This window comes from Eucyclogobius newberryi, unplaced genomic scaffold (assembly GCF_026437365.1).
Source record: "Eucyclogobius newberryi isolate DKJ021-1_F unplaced genomic scaffold, fEucNew1.0.hap1 SCAF_14, whole genome shotgun sequence".
Taxonomy (NCBI): domain Eukaryota; kingdom Metazoa; phylum Chordata; class Actinopteri; order Gobiiformes; family Gobiidae; genus Eucyclogobius; species Eucyclogobius newberryi.
In genome coordinates, this window is record NW_027315768.1 from 16,992,611 (window position 1) to 17,005,752 (window position 13,142).

Genomic DNA, 13,142 nt, shown 5'->3' on the forward strand with positions numbered 1-13,142 from the left:
ATTCCCTGAAGTATGAAGGTCAAATGAGAAAGTTTGTTTTCCTTGACCATCAATACAATTGTGAACAGCCTCCAGTTCACTCCTCCAGAGTAAATAAAATACTTACAAACTGAGGTGGGAAATAACAAAATGTTATATTTCACTTACATATTTACAATAATATGATTTTCCCAGGACTATGACTCATCTTACACTACTGAATGTTAGTACATTTAGAGAAATAAAAAATAATGTGTAATTAGTAAGTAGACCAATGAAGTTGGTGACTACTACTGGGTTATATGGTTCCTACTGGTAACCATAGTAATAACCATCTTGGCTGTATATGTGTAATGCTCCCATCAGTCTGCCCTATAGTGCATGTATGTTTCCTCCACACATTTGATGGTCATCAATACAGATTAAACAACATAGGTCTACTGAACATAGAACATACATGTTCTTGAAACCTCTATCACAATCAGAAAAGGTTTATTGCCATTGTCAATTAACAAAATTCACAAACGTAGGAACTTGTCTTGGTGATTCGATGCGACACAAAATGATATAACGCATAACAATAATAATAAAAAGAAAAAGATAAAAAACAGGCTTAAAATGTACAGTTGTACAGATACATCTTTATGCATGGCACCTCACAGCCCACTCACTGCATAATCTTTCAAAGTTCAACCCTTTTCATTCTCAAGTGCAATATACCTGAAAATGTGAAGGGCTTCAGTAGCACTGAATTTAATTTAAAAACCATTTAGTGGTTTAAACCAGTATTAGACAAGAGTGATCCTGACCTTTGATCTTTCTGCTTTACTGGTTTTCTATCAGTCGTGGAGCCTTCTGTGTGGCGCCCTTCTTCCAACTTTGACTTTGAACTTAACAGCTGAAATTTGAACACAGAAAGGATACGGTTAGAAACAGACCTGAACAGAACTCTTCAACCCCGTGTGCCCTCATTTCAGACCATACTGTGTGTTATCCTTTACATGCCAGTAGCGGTATGTTTATTTTATGTAGCCTATTTCCCATACTACGTGTCTTATTTAGTAGTGTGTCTTTCATGTGACCATATTAACTGTAAAGTCAACTCGCTCTCTCCCAGCGCTTCTAGGTCAAATCCGCCTGTTTGATCAATGGTCACTTGGGGTTTCCAAGCCTGCTGCCAGTTCTTATAACTAATGTTCAACACCGTCTCCTTCTGAAGTATTCTTGAGCCCCCGTGTAGGTGTGTGATTTGAAAACATTACTGATTAAAAAGAAATGTGTCTTTTTTCAAAATGCGTACCAAGTCTTGAGTGTCACGCCTTTAGTGTCACGTACAAATAGCAGTCACATGTTGCAGTTAATGATGTATTTAAATAACATCTGGTATGTTGGAACGCCAGGCAGCATCCGTGGCACTTGCAATGTGTGGAATTCATAGACTAATTGCATGTTCCTTTTTAAAGAATCCTTTATTTATAGTTTTAGCAGAACAGACACATGGAGGTATTTTAAGCATGCTACTTTTTCCCCAAACCTTGTCCAGATTAGTTGGAGACATCTCAGCTTCTTTGTTGGCATGCGGCGGGGCACGGGGGATTTTCCTTTCCTAAGTGAATCCAAAGCATAATTATCCGGGGATATTTTCAACTTCATATTTTTAGGAATGTTCTGTGTAGACGGTTAATGTATTAAATTCTTTAAGGGTAACTTGTGCTTCATGAATAAGTCAGAATTGTGAAACTGTCATATCATCCTTCACAAGAGAAAACTTTGGATAAAAGGTTTTGACAAGGACAGGGAAGACAACCAAAACTTTAATTCGCTCACAAATCTTTAAGAAGAGAAGAAATTCTATTGAATTCTAAAGTCTGTAAAGAACGCAGTAAAGGACCTGAGTGAAAACACGTCTCACCTGTCAGTGTCCTACCGTGAAGCTTTTACCAAGTCAAGGACATGCTTTTTTATGCCGCCTGCCTTTACTAAAACTCTGGGTATTTATCCACCTTAACACAAAGGCATCTGCTCATATGTCACCTCCGAATTCTTTAGAAGAGGCTTTTGATGTCGCTCGTTTTGAATATTTATAGCCTGCAAATGCAAAAATAATGAAAGATTATCTCCGACATGCACCGCCATTTACCAGCCAAGGTCAAGGGATTAATAATTTGCATAACATTTTGTACAAATCTCACCTTCAATACATTCTTTCATGTCGCCCGGCCACAGTGTGATCTTGGCGACCGCTCTTCTGTCAAATGCACCCATTGTTACAGTTTCAAAGAGAGGTGAAACAGCAAGGAGATTATAAGATACATAATACATAGCAGACGGCAGAGGCTAACTACAATAGAATGTGTTTCAAACTGTGATAAAAAGTTATCTGTCACAACAAATCTCTTTTCACTATTATGCTTCAATGAACGCCACTTATTGTTTATGGTTTGTTTTTCAGAAAGGGTTTGTTTTGATGCAGAACATATTTTAACGAACCTATATAAAAAAAAAAAAAAAACATGTTCTTACCTTGAGAATAGTTTGCAGAGATCTGTGGAATACTGAAGTTTGAATTTTTATAGATTTCCATCATGAGCCAAAATAAGTTCAGGTCACAGTTTTGAATTATTTTGTGAAATCTGCGATAGATTCTGTACAATTGCTGCATTTATTGAGACCCAAATTTCCTTTTTGTAAGAGTTTATTCACAAAATGGGGGTGTAAAACAACTTTTTTTTAGTTCTTAGCCCTGGACTCGTGTACAAGTCTTGCTCTAGGGAGATAGTGGTCCAATAGGCACAGTTGTTACCCTATGACTGGAAGGTTGTGGTTTGAGTCTTACTCCCACAATCCCACATTCGCGCTGCATAATTCTGTGTTTACGTGATCGTGTTGGGACGCACGTGTCTGTGGGAACAGACTGTCAGCCGTGGTTCTGCAAAGTGTCTGTACGTACTGTAACTTACATCCATCAGTGTGTCGGGAGTCAATGGATAACGCAATAGTGCCCTGAGTCCAATAAGAACAGATTCAGGTTTGAGGAAGGTAACCTCGACATGGTTTTCAACGTTTGATTCCTGAACCCAACCCTGTGACTCAAGTAGACTCATTAGACTAATAATTCATTTTAAAATAGTATCTATCTTGGCATACTTCTGAAGCTTATACACTAGGGATATCACAATATCTATTCTCACGCTAAAAATGAAGAAGAAACATCACGGAATAAGGATATCCATGATTATTGACACATAATAAAAGACAACCTTCCTGTGGCTCAGAGAAGAGACTTTAAAGCAGTTCTGCTTGTGTACAAGTCTCTCCATGGCCTAGCACCAAAGTACATCCCAGACATGTTAGTGCCATATAAACCATTTCGGACTCTGAGGACCTCAGGGACCGGCCTCCTGCTGGTGCCAGAGTCCAGACCAGACACAGAGAATCTGCATTCCAGTTCTATGGGGCAAAGGTCAGGAATAGCCTTGAGACAGGCCCCCACCCCGGCTGTGTTTAAATCTAAGCTAAAGACTGTTCTGTTTAGCCGCACCTATGACGGAAATACTTTTACCTGGGTTTTAATATTTTAAATACCACATTAATAGTATTTATTTATTTTGACATGCACTGTTTTATATTTTTATAAACTGTCATGTGTTTTTATTTTTTAAATGTATTTTAACATTATAAGCACTTTAAAATGTGCTTCGTACGATTTTGCTCTATAAATTCATTTGATTGATTGATTGATTGATTGAAAAGTGAAAGTCTCTATTTTCTATGATTTTAATAGAGGAAGATTTTGTGATGAAAATGCTGTGTATATTTTGGAGTACAGACTGAATTGAAATGACTATACTTTACTTTACTTAAAATGGTCACAATTATTCATTTTTCTTTGCAGTTATTTCGTGACATGAATAATCACAATTATCGACTGACAGAATAATTCTGACATCCCTAGTATTCACAAATATAGTACTGTATTTTGGGGTTAAATCTAAACAAATTTATGTTTTATTTTAACCTTTTAGTGAAACATCTTGGCATTTTACAGACAATATGTTGTGCAAAAAATAAGCCCACACCCACAAGAAAAGGTGAAGAGTACAGTGAATTCCATTATATACCAACATGTTTTGCTCTTGCTGTACCATAGCAACCAGCGCAGAACAATACGTTTCAAAGACCACCATTAAAACTAATATGAGACAGACAGAAAACTGCAATTAGCCTCAGAATCCACCTTTGTTTTCTCATCTCCTTCTTGTGTCTGCTGTTTTCCCAGTGGATTATAAATCTCATTAAGTCAATTTTCTCATATCTTTCTTTCTTTTAGCAACAAATTGTCCTCAATGGTTTGATGGTTATAGCGGGCTGTGAGTAGTGTGTTAAATCTGCAATGATAGAACTAATTGATTTGTGTACAACCCGTGTGCTTTGGTAGATGCTAAATTACATTAATTGCAAATAAAGGGTGAGAAAACACTGAATGTCCTGGCTGGCTTTAGCTAATAGTTTGTTTACACGGTTGAAAATAGCTTCAATTTGTAGCAGCAGGCACACGAATAAACAAAAAAGGATAATGGTGCAGTTTCATGTTACGTCCAACCAATTTGGATACATCGTAATGGCCAATCAATAACAAGCATTAATGTACATAATATCCTTTTTATTTTTTCTATATCCTAACAGGAACAGTGTTTAAGTCGGTATTTGAGAGCATGCGCGTCATTGGCAGTAATCCAGAGAGAACATGTTTCCCTTCATTTGAACTCAGTTTATCCTCAGTCAGTTGCACAAAGCTATCATCAGTCTTTGATAGGCGATCTATAGAATATCAAGTCTTTATTATTTATTTTATTTTCTGTCAGCAGTGTTGGCAATTATTTGGATTAGATTCCCTTACATTTAACAGAGTGAAAATCAGAAGCTTTCATTTTGAGGCTGAGGCGGAGACACTTTGATTGTTTGTTGCGTTGTCAATAGTTACATGACATGTCATTACTGTCCCTGATCAGCACTATCCCAACACTTTCCTCCACTTTCCTCAGCGGGTCGACATTCACACGGTTTAGAGGGTCAAGAGGCAGTTCTGGCATACAAATATAGTCATCTCTCGTCTTTAATTGTCGCGCTGTAAATTGTGTTGCAATCCAACTAGATGCAGTCATTTTGCTACTTAAGTAAAAGTAATGATACAGTAGCAAAACAAATATTACTCAAGTAAAAGTATAACAAGTACAGTTTTGAGGATATGTACTTACATTTGAAAGACACATACCGGTAATACTTTCTACTACTACTTATACTTACTTATACTTTCTACTCCACGCGTCTTTTGCCCCATTTAAAGGTTAAGGTGACGTAGACTCACTTGACTTAATATGAAGCTCACAAAGACTTGATTTTCAGATGTTCCAGACACACAAGGTTTTCCACACACGTGTTGTGGCTGCAATGTCACATACTTTGTTGTAACTTGCCTTTAATCAATTTTGAAGGTTGTTAACAGCACTTACAGTTCTCATACAGCTTTGAGTCGGCTTATTCTTGTTTTATTTTACAGCAAACACTTCAGTAATCATTTCACAGAGCTACTTTTACTTGTAATGGAGTATTATTTGACCAGCTGCATCTGTACTTTTACTAGTAATGGAAAGCAGTACCATTACCACCTCTGAAATAATAAAACTACTTAAAGTACCTGTTCAAAACTGTACTTCAAGAATAAAATGTTAAATTATTTCACACAGGTTTTGAGAACTGTTAGTAATAATGTGATGTTTAATTGTGCCAATGTTTGGCCAACAGTAGCTGTTTGAATCAATTTAAAAAAACTAAAATTAATTAATTAAAATTTATTTCTGTTTGCTCAAATCTGGGGTTTGAACTCAAAACCTTCAGGCAGGACGACCTTGAATGCGCTAAAAAACAACCCGTTAAACCTTATGAGGTACAGTTAAAAAATGTAGCCACTGTCTATGATGAACCCTGCCTAAGGCCCAAAATTAATTAATGAATGAATAAAAATTAAAAGAATCCATGGTAAAAAATGTTTAACACATACCTAAAGTTTTTAATAAAGTGCAGTACTTTTAGTTTCAACCACTGACCGAAGTAGATGACTCCCAGCACCCCTCGCTGTCCCAATCAAACCCCTTCAAGGGCCACTTTAGCCGTCCATGTCCAGTTCTTTGTGAAGGACTTTTTATCTGGAGTAGAAAAACATAATCTGACAACAATCTCCTGAGTCAAGCTCACTGTTTATGCCTGTTTGCTTATTAAATTGCATTGTATTTACTTTTTGAGTCACCGCTCTAATATTTGTTGTCTCACCTGGTGCGCTTGGGCCGACTCCTGCTGCAGTTGTGGCTTAATGTTGTGCTGATTTGCAGGCTGCTGTGTCACAGGTCTGCATCTCCTCACGCACAGAGTAAATCTCGGAGCTCTTCATCCCCACATATTTCTCCAGGGCTGGCCAGTTAAGCGTCTCTGGACAAATGGGCCGCAATAGAGAAAAGACACCTCACTTAGCAATACGTCTCTGGGAGTGGAGGACACTCGAGGAGCTAACTGCGGATTTACTGCAAATGATTAGAGTCTGCTACGACTGATGGCTACATTTTAAATAAAATCTTTGTTGTCTGTTTGGACACTGCAAGGTTGTGCTACGAATATAGCACTCACAAGTATTTTAATCTTTGAAAGGCTTTTACAAAGGGTCGTCGGAGTGGAAAAGGGGTGTTGCAGTTTAAAATGGGCAGGCGGTGAAGTGTCATGTGTGATGAAAGATTGAGAGGAAAGGTGAACAAGACGGCAATGTTGCAGCAGGGTAGTTTTGGTGGCATTGGCAAAAGCAGCAGTTGATCTTTTCAAACGGACCACTCTACAAAGGTTCTGGGGGAAAAGAAGGTTCAGGTTAGACTGCCCAGCAACAGCCCATACAGATGACATTCTATAGCCCAATAATATATACGATTTTTGTTCAAGTATAGTGAAGTTTAGGAACATTCAGGATCAACATTTGTGTCTTTGCCTTTTAAATCATAGGAAAATCAGACACTTCCCCCCTGGACTTATGACATCATCACTACAATCGGGAAACCACTTTTATGTTTCATCACTCAAAACATGACTTGCCTGTTGTTAGGTCCTTTATAGTCTGCTAGCCATTTTGTATCAGAATTTACCATTGTTCCTTGGCTGAGCAGAAGAACTAGAATAATCAAAAATTACAGTCTGGATCGAATGAAATACAGGGGTAGTTTTGGTGTAGCTGAAGAAGTTAAAACAATTTGTCCTGAATTAGGCCTACCTTTAAGCCATATTGTTTCTATGTAACAGACTATTTGCAACTTAACATTATAAAAAATAACAAGATTATTTTTTAAAGTTTATGCCAAGCACCTTCTGTTAGCTTGGCTCCCTCTGACAACACCATGGAAATAACCATAAAAACCCCCACACGGGTTTGACGGTGCCCGGATGTGACGTCCAGGCGCTGAAGTGAGGGGCTCGTGCGCTGATCCGTGGCAAAGGGGAAACGGTGGAATCACGGGAAGAACACGGACACGCGCGTGAAAGCGCGCGCCCCACGTGGCGCTCAAAGCACGACCTTCAGCTGGAGCCACGCCTCAAAGAGCCTCCTGGCCAGGTTTAGGCTGCCCATAATGAGGCTGGAGCTAAAACAGGTGAACAACTACTTTTAAATTAGGCTAAGAATTCCCAGTTTGCTAAATTGTTTCTCATTTTATGAGTCAATCTACAAATAAAGATGTGGGGCAAGTCACAGGTGATGATCTAAGTCAGAAATGTGGGGACATTTAAAGGTGTGTACTTTTTAATTTTAAGATTTGATCTTGTGATCCAAATCAAAGCAATTTCAAATAGTCAAATAGTCAAAACAAATATAAAGATGATAATGATAAATTTGGGACGGGAGAAGGTCTAACGTCTCAAATACTTCTCTCACACAGAATAGACCTATTATATCTGGAAGAGTGTATCTCATCTATCTATAATATTGTCTTTTATTGATAATGTTTTTGTACTGTTATGGTATTCCTGTTCTGTTCCAAACAATTCCAGTGGCATTGGTGATACTTAAATCCACATCACTCCACACATGCTGGAAATGCAGAGAAAGAACTGTGTGTTGAAGGACAGAACAAAACCTTGTAACAAACTGAAACACTCACTCATTGTCACCTTGTAGGCTAACTTTGCAACATTTATCACGGTGTGCGATAGTGACCTCAACGTTTCGTAATATTTTGACATTAGCCTACATCATATGACAATGATGCAAAAATGATGAAGTTATAACAGACACACAATTATGATCCAAGCACATTTGTACTTTAAGTACTGCATTTGCCTGGACACAACTTTAAACATGAAGAACATTGTAGCTATAGTAAGGGAGACTTTATGTTGCAGGCTTTTGGAGAGAGGGAAGAAATTGTTTGTAGAATATAAGACCTCCAAGAAAAAGACATGCAGAGAAATGCAGACAATTTGGTCAAGAAAATGTCTGACCAATAGAAAGAGAACGAGTGGAAGAAGACAGAAAAAGCCTGGCTCTTCCAGAAATAGGAGTTAGATAACAAACTCAAGGCCACGCAAACTTTATTTTGCCAATGGTGTGGCTGTTGTAGAAAATATTCGGTTGCTGTCATCTGGACACTGTTTTTTTTTTTAAATAACAAGATGTTTCGACTCTCATCTGCAGATCAAGTCTGAGAACTCAGATATTCATCCTAGTTAGCCCTGCATACCAGGCTGATAATATCCTGTCTGTTTACAGTTTCGTTTGAAACTAATCCTCTTTTTATCCTAACAGCCCTGTATCAAAATGATGCATCTCTGTTTGGGAAAAGTCCATGCAGCAAGAGACGTGCAGGACTTCTAGTGGACGACACTCTGAAACAGACAAAGTGAAAATCACGTCAAAAGCAGCGGACATCAGAGAGACGAAAACTGGAAAGGAGAAAAAGACTGAAGAGCCTCTTTAAGTGAGTGAAGTTGAAGAGGCCAAGGATGTTATGTTTTACAATCAGGGGTTCTAAAGTTTTTAGGAGAAATAATAACTGCTTAAAAACATCATAACAACAACATTAAAAACAGGTCGATTTTGCGGATGTTAATGAAGGGATGTTGTGTTAATGAAGAACGCTATTACAATCATTACTGCTCCGTTACCCAGCATAATTATATTTCCTCATAAGGCAATACTTCTCAGGTATAGGAGATTTGTGGGTTGACTACGTATATACGGGTAAAAACAATGGGAGGAAAATGATTCAGTGCTTTGATTATTGCAGCTCTATGTTCAAACAAAAATACATTTAAGACACTTGGAATTCAATGGAACTGAAAAAATAGATAAAATATATACACAACATATTCAATTATGTCTTGTTCTTGTGGACCAAATGCTGTGTCTTCTATCGTCTTGTGGAATGTATGTCTCGTTCCACTCAAGAAACACTATTGCAATAGGACAATGCCATGTTTCCCCTTTGAAAACACAATTATTTTCGGGTCAATGTGTACTTTGAAAGAGAGTGTCAAAATCAACCTTTCTATTAAGCTCTGTATTCCAAAAAACACTGTTTACTTTTTCCTAAATCACTCATTTAATACCATGTTTACTCAATTATAGATTCAGTGCTGCTTAGTAACGCTCATCTCTCCTGTGACAGTGGCCCGTGAAATGCCTTTACTCAGAGCTCCGCGACCTTGTCCTCCAACAGAATGTGAGTGAAACAGTCTCTCTACAGACCATATAATAATGGCAGCTTTCCCAGAAGGACAGCTCGCACTATTAAGGATCATTATCATTGTGCAAACCTTTTTTTTCCTCTTCACAAAGGGAGCAAGTGTGCAACGCTTCTCATTAAGTGTTTTGACCCAGTCCTTGATCCTTACTTTGAGACCTGCTTTAAAGGATACAAACGCTCCATATTCAAGCTGGACTTGAGGGGGTGACACAATTCACATTTTCAACATTGGTTCTTCGTTCCATGATAGTTAAACCACAGTAATATTTAAACATGTAACGTTTAAAATCATATATATATATCAAATAGATAAGACTTTTATCTGTTTCCTTTCACACAAAAATGTACCCACAACCTCTCCAGTAAAAGTGGCCAAGCTAATAATTATCATGATTTAAAACGTTTGGCTCTTAATATCACTAACATTGTATTAACTGCACAACAACTCACAATGTCTGTCTTGTTTTGAAATGCAAGTGTAAAAAGGTGCGCTGACGGCTCAAGTCATGTGGCATTCGTGAAGCCAGAAGGTCTGCGGTTTGATCCCAGCTCCCACCAGCTCATACTGTCACTGTGTTCTTGAGCAAGACACTTCCTGAATTTTGAATGTGGTGTGTGATTGAGTAATGATTGTGGATATATGTATAAAAAAAGAAAACAGGTTACAAATCAACTAGTTTGTGGATTTTATATTGCAGAACTAAAGCTATCTGAAAACACATGGAATAGAGTCTAGCTAAATATATAAAGTTATCCATAGTCTTCTGAGTAGCAACAGTAAATGCAGGTCATTTTTCACCAGTGTGTTCCTAAAGAACTGGGAGAAAGAACCTATTACTCGTCTCTCTCTGGCTTTTTCTTTTTCTGCTCCCTATTCCCTCTCACTTATTCGAGCTGTATGAGGCTCCACACCAATCTCTGTGCCTCCTCCTGTGCCTATTTCCCCTCTCTTTTCTATAATAAGGTCTTGCATTGTTTTACCCCACAAACAAAAGGGACTAAAAATACAGCAAACGTGAACAATGAATCTCGCTATAAACAAAACGTGATTCTATGAAAGCCTTCCGCGACTCTTCATGATTTTTTCGGAGAGGATTTATTTTTGTCATGCGTGCCCCGCCATCTCAATCCTTATTTAATTTTCAAACACTTCACAGGCTGCAAAGGGGCTGACAAAGCCTCTAGCAGTGGCCACCACTCGGAGCAAGATGCACATCCTGTTTAGATTCAACCTCTGGAACCTACATCGAAGTGAAAAATAGATTCACAATCACCTCTCCACCTCTGATATTATAGCCCGCACATGAGGCTATTACTGAGAGAAAATGAAAAAGGCCATCACTATCATTTCCAGGTGCTATGACCAATATGAAGCCACTGGACTAAATCGACAGTGCCTTTTCAGTATGAGGGGTTTGTTCGAGCTATGATGAGTGTGGAGCACCCAGACGAGAGCAGGGGAATACATGCACTTTACCCTCTATCAAGGAGCCTATTTTCAACACCGAATTTGTTATTCCGTTAGCAAGATAACGGTAAAAGTATGAGGTTTTTCCCACTGATATTCATTTTTTGGTTAGGTCTGTAATGGAAAATATTAGTTTGAACTCTGTGCCATTGAAATATACAAATGATTGTAATGGATATACAGTGGGGCTTAACTTAGAAATATGTATGAAAGAATGTATCCCTGAAACAGAAGCTACGTTTGCGTCTTAAGTGTCACATTATGGAGTCATGGTGTTGTCAGCTTTGAGTTGCTTCTATTAACGGTGGGCGATCAGCCAAATGAATAATATCACGATTTTCTTGGAGCTTAGAACATACTTCACCGTGACTGGTTGGCAGGATGGAGGCTGACCAATAGGAAGAGTGCATGTAGAGATGTGTCTGTTTGGTGTTTCTAAATTTACTTGATTGTTTAGTTGACAATCTTCTTTATGTTTATTATCTATGTCTGATGATGATGATGATTGATGTCTATGTCATCAAGTAATGATTCTCACGTAAGTGCAATTACTTTTATTCCTGTAATTAACATGAAGGTGAAACAGTGCGTGCTTGAAGAGTATTATTTTATGGCATGCCAGTATATCTTGTGTGGAGAATTTTTATTTTTTTCTCTCCAAATGTCACAAACTGTAAAAACGTTTGAAACCTTTGACTCTTTTGAAATATTTTGCCTGACACTCGCTTGGCACAGTTTTTGGAGCAGGTTACCTTTCAAACATGAGCGACAGTGTCTGTGTTCAGCACTTATGCCATGGTGTTTCGATTTTCTCTTGAACTGTACAAAAAGAGAAATAATTAGGGATTTGACAGATGTCTAAGTCAGGAGAGGCAGGAGAGGGCAGGAACAGGTGACCCCCTCTGTGCTCGGAGTGATGACATAGCTTACCCTGACAGCTGAATGAAAGGCTCTGCTCCACCCACCTCCAATCTGTCTGGCTCTGAGTGCGTGCAGACGTAATGAATCTTCACCCCGGTGCGACTGTGCCTGGATGAACTTGAGTGTGATCAGGAGACGGGTGCACAGATTGCGAGAGGAAAAGCAAGCACTGCAGCTGAGGTTATTACCTGGAGAAGGCTTGTCAAAATTGTTGGGGAAATCTCCTTTAGAAAATAAAAAAATCAAGCTTGCAAATGGAAATCATTTCATTAAAAGAAAAGTCTTGATGTGTCTGTTTGAAAAAGTGTTTTATCAAGTTGTAGTTCAAAGTGTTGCAAAAAAAAAAAAAATCTATTTAAAAAAGGCAAGAGAAAGACCATTTGTTGTAACCATTTAACCATCATTTATTTAATCAAGAAGGACCTGAGAATGAGATGGTTGTGAAATTCAATTAGCCTTTATTTTTTGTCAATCTTTGAGCACAAATTGTGGCATTGAATTATTGTTAGTCATTATGTGAGAAATTCAAATGGTTTTGATAATGTCCTTGCTCTCTATTGTTGCCACCAGCGTCTGATAATTCATTTTTGAATTATAAAAAAGAAATGAAGAGAATAGAAATTATGTTATTACGGCAAGATTTTTGATAACTCTGTGATTTCCTAGTTACACTGTGTGCCTTTTGAAGTATTGTATTACCTCAAACATTCAAATTGTACTAACTGTCTACAATTAGGTTTTTGGCATGTAAAGTTTATATATATATGCATATGTGTGGAGTTTAGTACATTATAATGTGCATTATGTCATAACTATTGTAATGTCCTCTTATTCTCTGTGCCTCTTTATAGATGTAGGACATGTCTCAGAATCCCCTATGCCGAGGAAAAGGTGACATTAATGCAGAGTATGTAGAATGAGCAGCGGCGCAGATGTCATTCTTTTCCCTACCCACTCAGCCGTCTCACTTTCTTTATTGGTTGTTCTTGGGGAAGTGG